Source organism: Sitophilus oryzae, unplaced genomic scaffold, assembly GCF_002938485.1.
Source record: "Sitophilus oryzae breed Bouriz unplaced genomic scaffold, Soryzae_2.0 scaffold_980_pilon_pilon, whole genome shotgun sequence".
NCBI classification, from domain to species: domain Eukaryota; kingdom Metazoa; phylum Arthropoda; class Insecta; order Coleoptera; family Curculionidae; genus Sitophilus; species Sitophilus oryzae.
The window spans coordinates 266,720-288,791 of NW_022147617.1; the positions used below are offsets into that span (position 1 = coordinate 266,720).

At 31.3% G+C, this 22,072-nt stretch overlaps 1 protein-coding gene across 1 annotated transcript in view; it reads right to left on the bottom strand.

Moving 5' to 3' along the window:
* LOC115891211 (proton-coupled amino acid transporter-like protein CG1139) overlaps nt 1–14,765 on the bottom strand; it is a 100,427-nt gene extending 85,662 nt beyond the window's left edge. Inside the window, exon 1 of the mRNA XM_030911634.1 lies at nt 14,548–14,765. The gene's annotated coding sequence lies outside the window, so the exon portion shown is untranslated. The remainder of the gene's footprint in view (nt 1–14,547) is intronic.
* Between the last annotated feature and the right edge of the window lie 7,307 nt (nt 14,766–22,072).

Sequence of the window (22,072 nt, forward strand, 5' to 3'; positions counted from 1 at the left end):
GTTTTTGTATCGTTTATCGCGTATCGCGTATAATGTTTGGTTTAGTCAATATAAATCAATATTTAATTTTTTAATATAGAAACAAAAATTAGTTTTAGTAGCCATAGCTTTGTCGTAGCCGAGAATTTGAGATGCATATAATAATTCATAATTTTCTGGTTCTGGAGAAATGATGAACTCTCGTCGACTGATTCTGAAATAGATATTTTCAAATAGACAACATTATGGTATTTAGATTGTAAAATCGTGCGGTTAAAAGAAAACATTTGCTTAAATTTCGAAAAACGTTTAGAGAAAGAATTGACTTAAAATATAAAAAAAATGTGAAATAAAACTTTTAGAAATCTGTATATACATATGTATTTATATTTTTGTGACATTATTATTTAAGTGTCTTTTAAATCCTACCGTAAAGAACATTGACTGGATTTTTAGTGAAATGGCACTAGACCACCTGTTTAAATATGTAAGGGTAGGTTTCATTTTAAAATAATTTGTGTTTATTTTTAGATTTATTTTCCTTTAACCAAACGTACAAGTACCTTGTAAGAAACCAATTAAATTTGGTCGCGTCTTAAGAAAAATCGACGCAATATTTTTAGATATTGACCTCCCTACAATAATAACCACGAGCCGCCACTGGTAAACATGATACACAATTATTATTGTTGTATTACCTAGCTAAATTATTATTCTTCTCCAACTCAGTTTAAAATAGTGTAAAATCTAAAATATTGTTCGTAGTGCTACAATTTGTAATAATGATATTCGTTTAAATTTGAACCAGTACAATCTGAATATTCTCCGACACAAATTGTGAGAATTACCACCGCACTTGTGCGCTATTTTCGTATAGGACTAGTGCATTCTCCGCCAGTGCTGCCACCATCGGAGAATATCGTAAACAACTAGTATATATAAATACACGGGTTTAAATAGCGAATATTAGGAAGTATAATTTGTAAAAATTCTAAAAATAAAAATAAAAAGTAAATATTTTGATATCTTCAGAAGGTCTAAACTGTATTATAATGTATTATTCAAACTAATAAAACTATTTGATAAGTTTAACTACGGTAGTTAGCATAGTTACGTACCGGTTTTGCCATTGGGAAAATAACTGGGGCTATTTAGGCTATAACAAAACTTTTTAAAGGTACCTACATAATTATAATTTTAGATGTTCATAAAAATGTAATCACTAGTTGATTAAAAATAAGTATTCTATTAATATTGCATATTATATTTTATCCTTTCATAGTAATAGGCCTATTTATTTTTTTGTTTATTGAATGGGCACTTTGTTTACTCGTTTTGACGAAGGCAACTAAATCATTCAACAAAGCATGTTGAATGATTTAAAAATGGTATAACAATACTACTAAATTTTTCAATACTATATATTGTATTCCATATTTTTTTTTTCACTTATCTCTGAAGTATTTGTGTATATTTATTTGCACAATCGACAATAAGTGATATAGATAATTTTTTGCGGGTTTTTTAAGAGCCAGAAGAACACATTTTTGCTATGTCATGTTTGCTCATAGAAATTTAAAACAAGTACTTATAACTATGATTTTACGTCACTTTAAGCCAGACAGATTACTTATTTCTAAATTGGTTTCTAAATTTACTAATATTCATGAGATATCGCCATATTGATCTTGAAAATTGTTTTGTTTTATAATTTCAAAATTATTTCAAAATTTCAGACCCAAAAATAAAATTTCGAAAAATTTGTATGTCGTTGGCTGTATCTGTCATTGAATTAATTATTCATGAAAAGCTATCAGAATTATTTGTTTTTTTTAATAAAAAATTACTTTTTGTTTGCAAATAGTTATTTATGGTACTAGTTATAAGTCACGCTGGGAAATGTTTTTATTTTATCCAACAGCAGAACTGTTTCATGTCCAATCTCTAAAGAATAATTGATTTAAAAGGATCTACCAGTTCTACTTTCATTGTTGCGAATTAATAAATTATCAGGGTGCGTTTATGTTACTATGCAATATAGATGTGCGTTTTGTTTTTTTTTTTGTTAATAATAAATAGCACTGACATTAAGACGATTTTTTAACGATAAAATAGTGAATTATCAACCAGCAAGTCAGATTTTAAAGAAAAATGATTCAGAAAGATCTTCCGCAAGAAATTATTAACCACGCAGAGGCGGCTACAGCACAAATACTGCCAGAAAAGTGATCGTGGCGTATATGATAGGGAATTCATAACACTAGTTTGTTATAACTTCAAAAACTCACGCGTGTGTTATTATTTATTTTATATGCATGTATACATGTCAGTAATGTCTGTATAAGTAGTGGTTGTTGGATAAAAGTTATTTTTATTTCCTGTTTTTTAATATATCATGTTTCTATAGCTAAGTTTTAAAGTGACACCATTTTGAAAAACGTTTAATCGAAAGATCTCACTGTGAAACAATGATAAGCAAAAAAGTTCCGGTCTATACAGGGTGAGTCATAAATAAATATTTTCAGGGCTGGTAGATCTCGATAAAAGAAACATATTTTCTCTTTACAATTTTTCAAATAAATCCAAAATAAACGAGTTATTTTACTTTGAAAATTTACAAAAAAAAACAAATGATTTTTTGCTTAAATTTTGAGAACCACTTGATATTTTCTGGGTTTTCTTTGTTTTAAATTTAATCTACTACCTATGTTGCCATACAGTTTTACTAGATATATTTCTAAGCTTAAGATATTTTTTTTTCGATTGTTTGGTATTTGTATTGAGTACTTATATTGACAAAAACTAAATCCAAGTCAATGCTCTCTCGCAAGTGTGGAAAATTTTACACCTAGCACACTATAGATTATAATAAACTATTTAAGACAAAGTATGTATGTACGATTTGCTTGATCAAATTTGAAACGAGAAGAAACATTTGTTTCTATAAAAAAAGACAGCAAAAGAAAGTGGCATTTATTAATCAAAACAAGTCCACCGTGTCCACTCAATCCTAGCTTATCTTGTTTACTTGGGATTTTTGATTTTAGTACTTTTAATTTTATTCATATCATTCATAGAGAATTAATCAATAAATATACAAACTGTTTCAGGTTGATAAGGCATTAAAAGTTTCTAGAAAACTACAATATCTAGATTAGAGATATTTTGCACATCATTGTTTCGCAAATTATTGGACAAGATAGACACCCTGTACAGGGTGTCCCATTTTGGTTGAAATCATACGGTATATTCATTATTATAAAAGCATTAATGGTAGAAGGGTGCGGTTTGCACAAACCTGTGCCACTTTTTAGTCAAACGGAAGATGCCGTAAACAAAATATTCATAGCCCTCTTTGTTTCTGAGCTACGGGTCTTTTCGAAAATTTTTCTATTTGTGACAGGCCCCGTATCTCCCTTATTATGGATGATATCGAGAACGTAAAAACTGATTCTTGTAGAACTTTTTACGTAGAATACAGTGGCGTAGTCTGTTTTTCTACTAAAAATATATTTTTGGAAATATGAACTAAAGTTATGTTTTTTCAAATGGAACACCGTGTATATTTATAAATCGTTTAAACCGTCTTGCTGTGAGCTTATCAAAAATATATATCACTCTATATTTATTTTCACTATTTACTGATATATTTAAAATATATCATTTTCTTATTATTAGGCCGTGATAAATAACAAAAAATCAAAATGGTGTTTACTAAAATAGTCATACACATATTAAAATTTTATTTGGACTTGATATATTTTTCTTTTGAACTGTTACCACTTAATCCCTGAATATATTTTTCTTTTTTTTATAACGGGATGGGTTTGCAAATATCTAAAAGCTTGCATTATTAGCTTGCATTATTAAAGCATTTTCCAGGTGTTGGAAATCGTATTACCACGATATATTTCATATTTCAAAAATTCCCAAAATCAGAAATGGAGAACGGACAAATCCGGGAATGAAGGATGCCATCACATGGGCACATTGGTTCCAATTCAATGATTTGAGAAATAATAATTTAACAAAATTCTAATATTTTCGTTAAGTTAAGTTGTGAGGGGGAGCCTCATCTTGTTGAAAATATATTTCACGTTAATTAGCTAAATGAATATTTAAAAGTTCCAATAGGATAGCTTCCAAAATTTACAGATAGCGGTAGAGATTTAAGTTTCCCTAATATATAAAGAATTTACTAGTTGCTTTCAAAATCAAACAAGAGGCAGATAGCAGTATACTTTTAATAATTCTTTAGTTTCTTTTATTATCAATACTACTAATAGCCTACTAATAAATATGATATTTTAATATTTTTTTTAAAAAATATTGCATTAAATAGTGAAAATAAATATAGAATGTTATATATTTTTGAGAAGCTTATAGCAAGCCAGATCATATAATTTATAAATATACAGAGTGTTCCATTTAAGAAAACCTAACTTTAGTTCATATTTTTAAAAATATTCTTTTCGTAGAATAACAGACTGCACCACTGTATTCTACGTAAAGAGTTCATCAATAAACATTTTTCACCGTTTCAATACCTTTTACAATAACAGAGATACAGTGGGTGTCCCAAATTGCAAAATTTTCAAAAAGACCCTGTAGCTCAGAAACGAAGAGGGCTATGAAAATTTTGTTTACGGCATCTTCCGTTTGACAAAAAAGTGGCACAGGTTTGGTTAGGTTATATTGGTTAGTTTGCAAACCGCACCCTTCTATCTTCACGAATAACGGAGATGCCGCGTATGCTTTCAACCAAAATGGGACACCCTGTACATATAGACAGTTTGCTAAAAACCGAGCCTGATGTAATAGCGTCGAGGTATTTTGCGTGAAAGTAGAGTTTTTGTTCGCGTAGAACAATGTCTTGCGTTTCCGTCATATAGCTTCGAGTTTGCTTAATTTTTACCGCCAATATTATCTCTATTCGAACATTTATAGCTTCCTTTGCAAAGGTTCATGTAAGAATTTCTCAATGATTATAATTACCGATTAAATACGAACACGTAAAATATCTGTAATATTTGAATTCTGTTTTAAATCTTTATGATCTTAAGTAACAGTAACAATCTCAAAACCTTTCATATACGATGTTGCAATTTAAGAGTGGAAATTTTGTACTTGCTTAACATAGTAATATATTTTGTACATGCTTAATTATTTTTTACATTTCAGACAAAAGTACTTTGTTTATCCGTTAGAGGACACTACCTACCAACTTTTTATTAACATATTTTAGTACGAGCGGCTATACGTGCCTCCCGGCGCCAATTTGTTTTCCTTAAAATATATATTTACTACATTTTTGTCTCTTGTAAAATAAACGCTACATCATAGCATAGTTTTTGAGAAAAAAATTTGGAGATTTTTTTTACAAAGCACCCGTGCAAAATATAGAGGGAGTTCCAATATTCTATAGACATAAAACGACTACGTGACATTCTTCAAATAAATATATATATATATATATATATATATATATATATATATATATATATATATATATATATATATATATATATATAAATAATAATCAAAATAAGTTAATTGCACACAATTTACCTCTAAATATAGTGTTTCAAAAACGTGTGCCATCTCTCGTGGACAGATTCCTCACGTGAAAATAAGATTTATTTTTCATGTCAACATAGGTCCGATTCTGCTTTATTTCGCAGCTACAGGGTGTTAAAGTCTTAATATTTTTCAATTTATTATAATTTTCTTCCAAGTACTTTTAGCGTTTCGAATAAAATTTTGAGGGTAAAAGTTACTATAAATGTTTGACATATTTTAAAGCTAAAAAAGTGTAGACATATTCACCAGGAACGTGCATATGGGTAAACACTGGAATATTTTTTCTGAAAAAAGCATGTACGCTACTGACTTTTATTTTGTTAGCGTAATAGTCTAAGCAGTTTAATGCCGATTAAAAGTTATCCCTTGATATTTTGTCGATTTCGGCCTCCTTGATGAGATAAACGCAATTTCATTAATTTGCTTTGATCTAGAGATATGGATCAAAGCAAATAGAATAGAAGTTTTAAAAAATTTAATATTATTAACTTGCAAAAGTTTTAAATAAGTAGGTACTCATTGATACCTTATCAAGAAATATGACAAAGAATTCCTATAAACATGGATATAGAAATGCATAGTTTTAGAGTTACAGGATGTTAAAACTTTTTAAAATAAGTTTTTTTGTAATTATCTTAAATACCATTATTTTTTTATTAGAAATTGCGGTGGGTTGAACTAATAGTAATAATATTTAACAATAAATTAGGTAAAATATATATTTTATTAATTTTATTTTTATTTTATTTGTTATTATTGCGTTTATCTCATCAAGAAGGTCGAATTCGACAAAATATCAAGAAATAACTTTTAACTGGCATTAAACGGCCTATACAATTTTGATATCAAAAGACAAAAAGTCAATGGCGCACATCTTTTTTTTTAAATATTTCAGCGATAACCCATATGCACGTCCATGTTGAATTTATCGACACTTTTTAAGCATTAAAATATGTAGCACTTATAGTAACTTTTACCCTCAAAATTTCATTTATTTATATTATTAAATCTTACGTGGGGAATCTCCCCACGAAAAATGGCACATATTTTTTGAAACACCCTGTATATACAAAAGTACTTAGTTTGTCCGTTAGGGGGCATCTGTATAAAGGTAAATTATGTCCAATGACTAAAGAATAAAGGACAAATAGCAACCGAGACCAAACTGTGACCATTCTTCCAAACAGTACCGTGGCACATATTTTTCTTAACATAGCCGCTTGAAGCGATATTTATATTTTTGGTAAATATTTTCAGTACGCCTCTGGTGTATCCTGTGGTATCATACTAATTAATTACGAAAAAACGTATTAAAATGTTAACAAAAGGTACAAAACTAGTATCGACGTATAGCACATATCAAGTACATATATTATCAGAAAAATAATTATCGAATTCAATAAAAAAACGCTAAAAAGGTGTAGTGGACTGTTTATTTCCCTATAGAACGTAACTCCTGGATCTTTTTTATCATTGCGCCTTTTACATTTGAAAGCTGAACAAATTGCCATTGTAATAAAGTTTATACAAAGTTCACTACACACAACCAACTATTAAAAATCGCTAAAATTGTCGCTGATGAACAGCTGATGATTCATTCGTTATGTCCAAAAAAATGGCGTCTAAAGGTCACAAATTTTGCTGCAGCCCGTATATGGCCGTTACATGTACAAAACTTCCATGTTCACGGAATATTAGAACACCCGGTATATATATGTTTTTTAAATGAAAATTAATAAATCCTAAAAATCACAAAAATATGCCACTCGTGAAAAAAACGTAAGTTGTTCAGTATAAGGATTACTCAATGTTTTATGATAATATATCTCATTATCCATTGCAAAACTCTTATTCCATGCAGACAGAATGCATTACCAATACAAACAAAACAGTTCCGCGTTTTTCTAATTTTTGCACTAAGCATTTTTTACTCACGGCACGAACTATTAAATTCAAATTAACGGTAGGTTAGGTTAGGTACTGCAAATCTTTTGAACTTTCACTCTAATTGTTCCGCGGCATTTTTTTGTTGTTAAACAATATTAATTAATTGACAAGAAAAGTACTGTTAAAAGACAAGCAATTTTGATAAAACTGTCCTTAGACGTCGAATCATTTCATAATTCGAATTTTCCATATTTTTTTTACTTAAATAAATATCAAAATTGAAACAACTTACTCACTGTCATGAAATCTACGCTATCGAAAGATGCGTACAATTTATCTTAGATAGGAACTACCGAAAACAGGAAATTGCCATCCTATCCGATAGTCAAGCAGCACTAAACGCAAGTCAGTAACCATCAATTCGAAGTTGAATGCCTAGAGAAGCTCAGCAAATTAGGCAAAGAAAATAAAGTCCTCCTACTCTGGATGCTTGCTCACCAAGGGATAGAAAGCAGTGAAAAAGCAAATGATCTAGCTAGAAAAGGAGCGAACACTCCAAGTTTTCCAAGCGGGAACCAACCCATATAACACAACACAATCCTATAGATATCTTGAGGATATCCACCAAGGATATAGTAAATATCTTAGGGATATCCAAAAACCAGAAGAGGATATTTATGGGATATATATATTATTTATCGTATGCCTGCACATGACATTAAATGCATAAAAGTGTATAAAAACTATTCCAATTCACAAACAAACATTTAAATTGTATATATAGTCAATTGAGGCGTCAGTTGCCATCAGGAAATCGTCAAAGTTTCCCTCATATGCTGTATTTGGACATTCCATCACGATATGTAGAATGGTCATATGGTATTGTCTGTGAATTTTGCGTCAAAAATTAGAAATTTATGGGATACCCAAGTGGGACAAAAAAAGTCATCTTCAAGACATCCCTGGGCAAGCCTTTTACGATTATTTGAGATATTTCTAGGATAATACAAGGATGATGTTGGGAGCATTGTAGAATATTTTTAGGACATTATATGAGGACTGTTATTTGACAATACTTACTTCATCCTTAGTTTATAGTAAAAACGTTCGCGATTTAGTTTTATTTAGCCACATTTTGACGTTATTCATTGGATATTTTTATTAACAGCTCTAAAATATACCTACATATTAGCTTTTTTCGTTTTCCTGTTATTACCGATTCTGAACCGTCCTAGAATTGTGATGCGTATGCGCAGAAGGAAATATGAAGACATTATTTCATTTGCGCATGCGCTGGAGAGTTCTAGGACAATTCAGAATCGATAATAACAGGAAAACGAACAGACCTATTATGTCAGTGAATTTTGCGTCAAAATTTAGAAGTTTATTTGTATGAGTTAAAAGCTTTCAATTTCTACTGTACCATCGAAAAAAAACGGCGTTCAATTGGCTTGAAAATTACGATCGATGACATTCCCCATATAATTTTACGTACCAAGTAACAGCTATAGTCTGTCCAACCAGAAGATCCTTGACAGTGATAGATGTGTCTGTCATTTTAATTTCAAAGCAGTTTATTTTATTTTACAAAGAAATAAGTTGGTACAACTGGAACGCATAGCAGGAAATATTTAAAATTTGATTGACAAGATGACAAGTGATTACTTCAAAATATTGTGAAAAAAACTGTATAAAACTGAAAAAATGTAATCGAGTTATTTTCTTTAATAAAACCGGTATGTGTTAATACAAAACAAACAAGAACAAGACACTACATACAAAAAAAAATATAAAAAAGAACTATTTTTTACTTTGAAACTTTATGAAACTACCCGCATTTATGATTATATTTATCAATATAACTTATGTACAAATACAAATTTGTAATATTCCACAGGAATAAATAAAACATAGGTAAATAAAACAAACTATTTTATTAATAATAACACCTACCAAATTTTATACCTTAAAGGTTGATTAATTAACTTTAATCTTAATTTTTTTAAACCAGTACCTTTTGACATTATTTTTCTGCAGTACTAAAATCCATTATTTACCTACCGTGTGATGTCGATATTTTACAGCTACTCCAGTTTTTAGTTTGTGTTTAGTTTGATCCTTCTACCATATACGAGATGCACTTATCTACGACGAGATGGTATACAAACTTTAACGATGGGGTGTATAAGACTTTCTGCCTGGGCAGCGAGTATTTACCATAAACTGGCGCTCTGGGTCTACAGTTAATTTTCACTCGATTTTTCCTCCACGTGACTTCAAAAGACACAAAACACACGTAATAATACGAATCAAAATGCATCATCTTCCAAAACGCAGGGTATTTAACAAAAGTTGACACAAAATTATAACCTATAATTTGGCAAGACTTTGACAAGCGTCAAAAAATGACAAAATCTAAAGGCGAGTTCATACGCATTGGCGTCCGTTTATCGTTCATCGTTCCGTCAAACCAATAAAATTGAAATACGATCTGTCATTTTTTAAATAAACCAATAAAACTGGTTAAAAACAACAAGACACGACGCATGACGGATTTATATTTAAACCCATCCATAGATAACTTAAAAATTATTAGAAACTTTTTTTAGTAAAATAAATAGATTGGTATGGGACGTCATCTGCTTTTCTTCTGTCATCGTCTGTCGAAATCTTACCTGAGAAAAAAAACAGAGTATATCTTCATTTCCAAGCGACCTCTGACGCCGTTTTTTTAGATCGTATGGTATTATACCACATTATATTACCCTTTATGGAGTCTAGCAGTTTATGTCTAGCAGCAACAGTTTACATCAAAGTTAGCACACAGGATACAGGTGTAATTCCTAACACCACACATTCCAAAAACTCACAATTTAAACCCAAAAATAGGATTTCTGTTTGAATAGATCAAACACGAAAACGGGTTTAGGGATAAAGAACAAGCGATTTTCAACAAATTTTCACCTATAATTTTGTCACAAATTCTTCATTGTGAGATCCTGAGTTTGGTTTGGTTTTTCGACATTAGTTGAGGTTAGGATAGCATTTCTGCTAGAACAAGGCTAGAACTATGAGTATAAGAAAAAACTAAGTCAAACTCAACCAGTTTTGTTAGTTTCAGTCATTTTTAAGCCCATCCAATATCGACAAACGACCGAATTCACCTCGAATTTCACTAAATCAAAGAACTGAATAATACACGATGCAAAAATAAATAACTGTCGAGATGGATTGTGGGAAATTTTTTGCGCGGGCGTTTTAAATTATCTGTATTACTAGGAGTGGCCAAGCTCATAAATATCCAGATTATCCAGAAGATACCAACAGGATATTTTGTTGCCTTGACGTAATATATATCTATCTGTATGGTTTATTGCATTTTATGTAATATAAAAAGTAGTACATTGTTTATTTTTCCTAAATATCTAGACGATATTGTTAGGATATTTTATTATCATGAGCATGTTTGGATATCAGCTGGATGTACATTAGATATACGACAGAGATATCCATAGGATATTCTATTCTGAGACATCTACAGGATTTCAGGATGTCTGGAGGATATCCTATAGATGTCTTTATAAGATGATCTTATAATGGAACATTCCGACATTCTATGAATATCCTGCGTATATTGTGTGTTATATGGGAACTGAAAGCGGAACTGAAGAATCTGGAAGAGTCCATCCGTAACCTGGAATGGGTGTCCTCCAACGGTCTAAGCCACTCTAAAAAGTTCCTCAGAACTTACGACCGAGAAAAATCAAGGATTTTCCTTGATTTAAGTAAAAACAGTCTTCGAATTGTCGCGGGGTTTCTAACAGGACACTGTCTCTTCTGAGAAACAACTGAGCTGAGAAACAACGGCGAATGCAGATTCTGTGGGGAAAATGAGGAAACACCAGAGAACCTTATCACTGAATGCGCCGAGACGACGACCGTTCGTGCCATGAACTTTGGTACGGCTGATGTCGAGGATGGAGAGCTGGCCTCTGTGGAGCCGTCTCGGATACTGGCTTTTGTTAAAGCCCTGAGACTGTATGATGAGCTATAACTCAAGAAAGGGGAATACACAATAGATCTGAAAGGTCGTGGTGATTAACTCCCCTCCTAAACATTATTCTACATTCTACCCACTTCCATTATCCGCTGACGAGTATTTGACACGCATTAGAAGATGGTTACGCAAGACGCTTTCTTTCAGGAGCTTTTCTGTGACTGAAAACCGCGATACGTGAGGTTATCTCTCTTCAGCACTCCGGACATTCAAACATCTCATTAGTTTGTTGCCTCTTTACTTTTTGGTTGTTGTTATTAACTGAGTTTTAGATTCTTCTCCATTGCGTTCTATTGTGCTCTGCTTCCTCCCACTGATTCTGCATGCTCATCCCCTTTAAATTTTCATGGAAGATATCCTCGTACTTTTTTAGTTGTCCACCCGGTTTCTTCTTAACGTCTACTAGCTCACCGTAAAGAAGAGATTTCGGTAGGCAGTTTTCTTGCATCCTGCATACGTACCCAGCCCACCTTAAGCGGGATTTAGTAATCACGACTTCAGCGCTCTCGCAGCTTGTTTTTTCAAGGACCGATACGTTTGATACATGGTGGTACTATTTAGTTCTTAACAGTTGTCTAAAGCAGCGTAGCGTATAAGGGAGAGGAGTGCGTACAGTATGATCGCCTCATGTGGGGCCACGCACTAAGAAGTAAAACAATACCATGGAATAGCGCCATCCATCCTCTATCCAACCATATACAGGGTGAGTCTTAAATAAGTGCAAATATTTTCGGGGCTGGTATAGATCTCGATAAATAAAACATATTTTTTCTTTGCCATTTTTCAGATAAGTCCAAAATAACCGAGTTATTTAAGTTTGAAAATTTAAAAAAAAATATTTTTTTGAAAAAATTTTGAGAGCCACCGGATTCTTTCTGTAATTGCACCCCTTTTAGTGCTGTAACCATAAGGTCTGTTCTCAGAAGAATCCCTGACTAGTCAGCACGTTTTTCATTGGTTAAAATGCGTAGAAACCTGATTGTTAGTCTGGTTTCTACACATTTCAACCAATAATAAACGCGCTGACTAGTCAGGGATTCTTCTGAGAACAGACCTATAGAGTAAAGCCGTAACCATGGTAATATCTGAGATTAAGAAATTATACCGTGGGAAAATTTGCGGTGAACAGGCAGTTCTAAAAAGTCTTCGAAAAATATACAGGGCAATTTAAAAGAAAATGCACGATTTCTAACATATTTTTTGCGAAAAAAACCTCATAGACGTGTTCCTGGGGTCTAAATATACCACCCCTAAAAATATTTGCATTTATTTAAAAAGCAAGATTTCAACACAAACTTCTTCCAAATACTTTAAGAATTATTAAAATAATTATATTATTATTATTAATATTGCTATTTTAATAAATAGTTATAAAATACATATTATATTTAAGGTCTTGATTTAAGTCAATATAATCTTATAAAATATGATCTAGGGTGTCTTTTTGAGATATTCTTGAATAAATCACCCTTCCCAAATCGACGCTTATGTTCGAATCTATGACAATTAAAAGTAAAAAAGTTATCTATTTTTTAATTATTTAATTTAACTCATACATTATTTAAATCAGTATTAGGCAACTTATATACAGATATAGATAAAGAAAAAAACGATAGAATAAAGTCATCTGTATCTATATTGTAGCCATTATACTAAACGATATAATTTCTAGGTTTACTAGTAAAAAAGTACAAATATAATTAATACTACTGTCAATTGATACTTTACCATATTTATATATACCGGGTGCGTCTCAAAAGTGGATCACCCCCTATAACTTTTTTATTTTTTCGGATAAAAAAACGAAATTTGATATGTTAGCATACGACATAAAATTAGGATTGATTGACATATTCAATTATTTTTTATCACTTCCTGTTTCACCCTGAAATGACTACAACTTTTGATTTTTTAATGGCACCTTCGATATATTTTTACTTTGTTTCATAGAAAATGATACTCTGAATTAAATCATATAGGGTGTTCAAAATTCTACGCCAAACTTTCTGAAATATAAAATGTTTTTTCTTTATTTTTTTAAACGGAACACCGTGTACAGTACGTCTGCTGGATCTGTGTCTATGAAAAGAATGCGGACAAAAAACATTTAAATAAACAGCAATATATTTTATACGTCGACTTGACGAGTACATCACCGCGAATCGCTCCGCCCACTCATTTTATTGGCTACTGGCAAATTTGTCGAGTTTTTATTGACGTATTTTTTACGAAAAACATCGAGAGAATATCGTTTCCCCTCTCACGGATACCCCGTAGCTACAGAACGGACAGACGTACTGTATATTATTTATTTATTAAATGGAGAGTTAAAAAATGTTTTTTAACTCTAAAAAATTTTGAAATACCCTAAAAAATTTTGAATAAAATCATTGGGTGGCTTTGATAAAAATTTACTGTAGAAAATGCAATATTAAATATAAAACAGCGAATATCTGCGAAACAGCTAAAAATGTTGAAATACTCTAAATACAAAAAATGTTTATTTTTTAATTCTCCATCTACTGAAAAAAAGAATATATAGGGTGTTCGATTAAAAAAAAACAAATGTTATTTTATATTCTAGAAAGCTTGGCGTAGAATTTTGAAGATCCTGTATGATTTACGATTACCATATTTATAGTAATGTACAGACCATCTAAAATAAATACCTAATATTATTTTGATTTCAGGACAGTTCTTGTATTTTTAATATTTTTTTTAAGAACGGCCGAAAAATAAATATTTTTTTCTTTATTTATTAATATCTCTGAAACTATCAAAACATATTTACTCATATCTTAAAATTGTATAAAGTGATATAAAAGGAAACCGAAAATGCAATAATATATAGGGTGTTCCATTAAAAAAAACATCCCGATCCTCTCACACTTTTTTGAGCCACCCTGTGGAAGTTAAAATATTTTCACTTTTTTTTTGGTTTGGACCCTGTATAAAAATAAATTCTATACTTTTAAAACCTCTTCAAACAATAAATTAACAACAGAAAACGCGCTAAAGTAAAATCAAAACGCAAAGAAACAAACCTTATAATATTTTCCTTTTTCTTGTTACGCAAAATATAAGCCACTTGAAGAAGCATCCGCCTCTTCAGATGAAGATATCCTGAATTATATAGACTAGCGAAAAATTACGAAGAACTCACTGGCACAATAAAACACCGATAACGACGTGAATTATATTAAAAGTACGCCGCCGGAATATGTCACGCAGGTAAAATAGACTGTAAAAGTAGGGGTACTACCGCGAGCTTTATGCAGAGGTACTGAATAGTGAATGAATCGCACTCCATAATATAATATGGCTTATATCGACCTAGCGCTGCACACTTGGAAAATTCGGCCTCCAAAACAATTTTGTGGATGAACTTGAAGGTTCCCAAGAAATCGTTAAAATGCAGCGGTCGTCTTTGCTCTTTACATGCCTTAAATATAAATACATGATCATAATATACCGATCACCTTCTTTTACAACAAAAACATATAATTGAAAGACCCATGGGAAAAACATGATAAGCGCCAATTTTTTAATTTTAGTTACTTTTTGACTATACATGTTCCTATACCTAACGTAAATTGTTTTTAATAGTTTTAAAGCTTATATTTTTTTTATTTTAACCAGTAGCCTATGATTTTAAACGTCAAGCGATGTAAAACAATAGATCTGGCCATGTCATTGTTACACACTTTGTTCAAAAAGCAAAAAGCAGTATTGTGTTATCGATCATCATTTCCAAGCCAACTTTACTCTGTTCTATTTCGATCATTACTAGTCTAAGAGTTATACTCTGTTTTTTTCTCAGGTAAGATTTCGACAGACGATGACAGAAGAAAAGCAGATGACGTCCCATACCAATCTATTTATTTTACTAAAAAAAGTTTCTAATAATTTTAAGTTAACTATGGATGGGTTTAAATATAAATTCGTCATGCGTCGTCTCTTGTTGTTTTTAACCAGTTTTATTGGTTTATTCTAAAAATGACAGATCGTATTTCAATTTTATTGGTTTGACGGAACGATGAACGACAAACGGACGCCGATGCGTATGACCTCGCCTCTAGATTTTTGACGCTTGTCAAAGTCTTGTCAAATTAAAGGTTATAATTTTGTGACAACTTCTGTCAAATACCCTGCGTTTTGGAAGATGATGCATTTTGATTCGTGTTATTACGTGTGTTTTCAGGGTTGCCAGACGTCCCGATTTAGGCGGGACTGTCCCGATTTTAATCGATGTGTCCCGATATGTCCCGCGGCCCGAGACTGTCCCGATTTGTCCCGCATCTCGTTCTCTGCTTTCAAATTCCCAAAATCTTCCTTCGCCACTATAGTAGGAGACAGGCGACAATGGCATCATGCGTAAACTCTGTTATCGCCTCGTGTCCGCCTCACCGTTTCAAGTATCGACGGTTTAAATACATGACATATCGATGCATCATTGCCATTCCTACTGATTCTTCTTTCTCTCTTCTTTTTTTTCACGGGATTTAGTCGCTTGTCGCTTACGTTTTTGTCGCAAAGTCTTTTGTCTTTTAATTTTAAAGACCTTGTTGTAGTGTACTTCTATTCTGTGGTGTACTTGTACTTTGGTGTTTGGTGTACTTCACAGAAGGTAGAAGGTGTACTTGCTCCTTGCTCCGTGTCCGTGGTCCGTGCAGTGAGTGCTTTACCCGACATCAAACGCGTTATGTTGAGTTAATTTGCTGCATATTACGTACATTTTAATATTATATATAATTATATAATTATAGGTTAATTCTTTTTTTTTGCAACAAAATGGATTCAGATTCCTCAGTGTCCTCTGATGAGATTGACTGGCTAGGGGTAAATTGTGGTGTTTTTGAAGATGAAGATGATGTGGTCAATGTCGTCAATGACGGAAATTCCCGAGTATTTGACAACGGTGTTAACGATGTTAAAAAAATCAAAAACTTTTCCCGGGAAAATACAGCGGCGGCTGCGTGTTCCATTTTGCAAAAAAAATAAAAGAAAAAGAGAGGTAGGTATATTAAACTATTTTCATATACAGAATAATCCACCAAAAGATACGAGGTTTGTTAAATTAGAAAAAGTTGCGCATTTTGTTAGCTCAATAAAGTTACGTTTACAGAGTTGCCAAAATTTCATTTGTTTCCAATATACAGGGAAATATGTACAAAATGTGTAACATTTACTTTATTAAAAAAAAAAATAACTCAAAACTATTAATAATTATAGAATCATAAGTTTTGTGCACAAATTTTATATTTTTTTCTTTTCTACAAAATATGCTACTTGGAAAATTCACCAAATGTATAGCTGTTCAGATATCGATACCAACTTATTTTATTTTTTTTAATACGGACTTTTTAAAATATATTTTACAGACGTCTGGTAACAAAATGGCCATCATCGGGGGTTTTCTTGAGTACGGACCTGAGAATAATCGGTAATGGTGGTTATCGTCAGCATTTATTATAATTTCTTAGCAATCATGTTAACTTTATATTATCCCTTTGTTGATAAAAACCAACTACCTACCTATGCTATCTTATTTTTAATAAAATATAAATAATGTTAATATGTTTATTATATTTTTCGTTTAGTGCTTGTGTATTTTCATTTTAAAAAACATTTTTTATACCACAATCCCTCAATAAATTATTATTTAAGATATTAAAATAAACATTTTTGGGCGTGGCACCCAAACATTTTCACCTCCGGCGGTCATTCAGTGCGTCCCGCTTTTTCTTCTTCTAAATATGGCAACCCTGTGTGTTTTGTGTCTTTTGAAGTCAAGTGGAGGAAAAATCGAGTGAAAATTAACTGTAGAACCCAGAACACAGTTTATGGTTAATACCCGCTGCCCAGGCAGAAAGTATTATACAGATACACCCATAGACTTAAAATAAAATATAGACTGAGCATCTCATTCATAAATAGCTGGAACATGCGGTCAGACACTGTCTTGTTATTGTTGTGTTATTGTTTTAGGTTATAACGAGTGCGACACGAGCGATAGATAGGTTGTCTCTGTCGTAACGGTCGTTCTCTGACGACTCTGCCGAGAAACACAACACTGTCTTTCGTTTCTCAAGTACACCTGAACTCTCCGTATCATAGCCGGGTAATTTTTTTATTTTAATGAAGCTATAATTAAATTAAAAATATATCGTATTTAAACTTTTTTATATTTTATTGAGATTTAGGACAGGTTTTTTAAATAAAAGTTTAGAAAAAACGTCTTAGAGTCCAAAAAGGATAAAAATAATAAAATACACGTTATAGAAGAAATTTTATAGTCGAAATTACGTAATTTTTGAAATTAATTAAAAATTATTAATTTTAGTCAAACATTTACAACCCCTAATATTAATCAAAACAGGATCTATTCCACAGATATAATAGAATCGGCGACAGGGAGAGAAAAAAAATATAATTGTTGTAATTTTTTTTCTGGTTAAGTGATGTCTTAGGTAAATTAGAGAAAACATAAATCTATTCCATTAAAGCAAGGAAGGTGATAGGAAGTGGATAAAATGAAAACTACATTTATTTAACTCGGTCTTTATTATACCGGGTGCGTCCCAAAAGTGGCTCATCCCCCATAATTTTTTTATGTTTTCAAATAAAAAAACAAGATTTGGTATGTTAGTACATGACATAAATTAGGATTGATTGACGCATTCAATTGTTTTTGGTCCTTCCTGTTTCACCGGAAATGACTATAACTTTTAATTTTTAAACGGCACCCTTGGTATATTTCTACTTTATTCGATAGAAAATGACACTCTGAATAGAATGACATATCATATGTCAACTTTTGACATTTTCGCATGTGGTTTAATTGTAATTGTAACACGGGGTTCATAACGACAATTTGACTCGAAATACCAAAAGTGTGGTATCAATATATTCATAAAAAATGTTTTTTTCCAAATATGCTAATGAGTCACCCTTGTTCCATTTGAAAAAATTGACATATGTATGATTAAAAATACGATTTGTACATCTTTTAACCGGCCTAGACAAGACACGAAACCCATTAGACGATCAAAACTATTTTTCCAAGGCTCCTTGATTAAAATTAGTGTTTTTAATAACATCATCGCACCCTGGATTGAAATTTAAAATACGATTTGTTTTTAAGCGACAAAGTTGACATATGATATGTCATTCTATTCAGAGTGTTATTTTTTATCGATACTTACTTACTCGATGGTGCCTTTAAAAATCAAAAGATGTAATCATTTCGGTGAAACAGCAAGAGACCAAAAACAATTGAATACGTCAATAAATTCTAATTTATGTCATATACCTACTAACATACAAATCTGTTTTTTTTTATCTGAAAAAATAAAAAAGTTATAGGGGTGAGCCACTTTTGAGACGACCCGGTATATTAAAAAATATTGTTTCATAATGTAATATCATTTTAAAATTCTTGTATGTTATTTTAGATTCTGAAGACAATTTTAGAATAAACCGGAATATATTTTTAATAAAAACATTATTAATTATTAACAGGGTTATAATTATGATTTTGTTACAATGTAAGTAAGTAAATAATGTAATGTAAGAGAAAAAATTCAGATTTTACATTTTACTAAAATATTATCTAAATAAGCGCCTTTCTACAACAACGCCACTTACTCCTAATGGGTATATTGAGAGTTGCCTACCGGTCGAAAGTTGTTTCAAGACTTAAATGGATTATTTAAGTCAAATTTCTTGCAAATTTGGCACTGACGAACCATATTTTATAGTTCTTGAACAGAAAAAGTCAATAAAATAAACAATTAAAGACTACAAGCTAAGAAAATGCGTTAATACAGCCGGGGATATAGCGGCAACAAAGCTTTACCGCACACGTGCGACGCGTACTACAAGGTAATAAATGAATGAATAGGCTCCCTCGCTTCTAATCGGTGTTGTCATATTGTAAAGAACTTATCCTTTTTAAACAGTATCCGACTTATAATTTAGTAGTATAAGGACTATTTAATACATCTCTGGAATATTAAAACCTACTTTATTAAACTGTAGTATTAATATCTCAATATATGTGTATAACAAGAAAAAAAATATTGATAATATTAAAGACGTGACAACATAGGCTGGATGAGGAAGGCTCGGTCGACTGTACCCAGAAGTAAACATGTGTACAAAAAATATTGTCTGTCCGCGTTGAGATGTAAATAGTGTAGTCTATATTTTATTTTAAGTCTATGGATACACCAATAAAGTTACTATCAATAAAGTTCGTATACCATCTCGTCGTAGATAAGTGCATCTGGAATATGGTAGAAGGACCATACTAAACACATACTAAAAACTGGAGTAGCTGTAAAATATCGACATCACACGATAGGTAAATAATGGATTTTAGTACTGCAGAAAAATAATGTCAAAAGGTACTGGTTTAAAAAAATTAAGATTAAAGTTAATTAATCAACTTGTGAGGTATAAAATTTGGTAAGTGTTATTATTAATAAAATAGTTTGTTTTATTTATGTTGTTTTATTTATTCCTGCGTAATATTACAAATTTGTATTTGTACATAAGTTATATTGATAAATATAATCATAAATGCGGGAAGTTTCATAAAGCTTGAAAGTAAGAAATAGTTTTTTTTATATTTTTTGGTATGTGGTGTCTTGTTTTTGTTTGTTTTGTATTAACACATACCGTTTTTTATTAAATATAATAAATCGATTACATTTTTTCAGTTGTATCCTGTATATGAATTATATAAACAAGGGTTGTATACAGTTTTTTTCACAATATTTTGAAGTTACTTAGTCAAATTTTAAATACATATATTAATTTCCTGCTATGTGTTCCAGTTGTACCAACTTATTTCTTTGTAAAATAAAATAAACTACTTTGAAATTAAAATGACAGACACATCTATCAATGTCAAGGATCTTCTCGTTGGACAGACTATAGCAACGTTTTCGAGAAAGTATTTTAAGACGTCTGGCTCTGATATATCTTTTAATATGCTCTCTGGAACAGCAGCCGTCTAGCTGCCGATACCCGTTGCGTTCACTACTGCGCATCGGAAGAAGATCCTATATTTTTTTTTTAATTTAGTCCTATAAGTTCTAGTATTGAATATAAACCGAACATGTCTTACGCGCAGTACGTAGAGTTTCCGACCACGAACCGATGATTCAGAGTTCGAATCTGGGTCAGGTCAAAAGGCTTTTTTTTTATTTTCATTTATATTCTGATAGTAAAGTAGTAAATAATTCTGGTAATTAAATAAAAACAAATATTTAATACTTTACTATCAGAATATAAACGAAAATAAAATAAAAAAAGTCTTTGCCTCGACCCGGATTCGAACTCTGAATCATCGGTTCGTGGTCGGAACCTCTACACACTGAGCTATGGAGACATGTTCGATTTATATTCAATACTAGAATTTAAAGGACTAATAAAAATATAGGATCTATAACGCAACGTTTACCGGCAGCCAGACGGGCCGCATGCTGTTCTAAAGAGCATAGTAAAAGATATATCAAAGAGCCAGACGTCTTAAATAAAAATACCTACTTGTTTTTCCGACGTTGCGTTGCTAGCTCTCGTATGGGAACTGGTTTCATCAAGAAGTAACGAATTGGAAAACTTTTTCACTATTGAAATAAAAAAAGTCGAAAAAAACCATTTATGATAATTGTTTAATCGCTCAATTTCATGACAGCTACCGCCATTATTATATATGACATTTGAACAATTTAATTTTTGAAATATATAGCCACATGTCTTCTCTTTATGCCACAGTGGCTTTGGTAATCACTAAATTTGACTTTTAAGCTATACAATTTTTTTTGACAGGTAGTTTTTTTCCTCCAAAAATTTTAAATATTTTCTTTCTCAAAAACGGTTAATGTTAGGTATAGAGTGTTTAATATCAAAATTCATAAAGTTTTACAGAGAATTTAAGCAGAGAAGAACAATCGTAGAGAAGCGACAAAAACCGTCGGCACTATTGAAGTGAGGGGTACCAAGTTTTGTGACCTTCAAATTGGCGTACGTGAGAGATCGCCAGTTTATAGCTACACTGAGAGAAATTCAATGAACGCAAAAGAAACGAGAAAAGCTATAGAAAAAACATGCGTTCAGTAAAAAGTATATTATAAATATTTAGGAATCATATTGAATTTACCGCGTTCTAACCATTTTCTAACCTATTCCTTTTAGAGGGATATTTTCAAATCGTATCTGATAATATTGTTTGTTTCGAAATTAATATTTGAAAGTGTTCTATTAAGAAAATTTGTAATATTTATCAACTGTTATCAAAGAGTTAAAACAAACCAATAAGTAAATAACATAATTAGAGTTGAGTGTTGGAACCGGGGTGTTACAACAGCAAAATAAAACACTAATTTACCACAATACACCAAAACACTTTACTTCTGCAGTACATCAACAGATGATTAAAACTAAGATCATAAAAAACATATCTCTATACTATGAGAACATAGATGGTAGATTAAATTTACAAGAAAGAAAACTCAGAAAATATTCAGCGGTTCTGAAAATGTAAGCATTTTTTTTTTAATT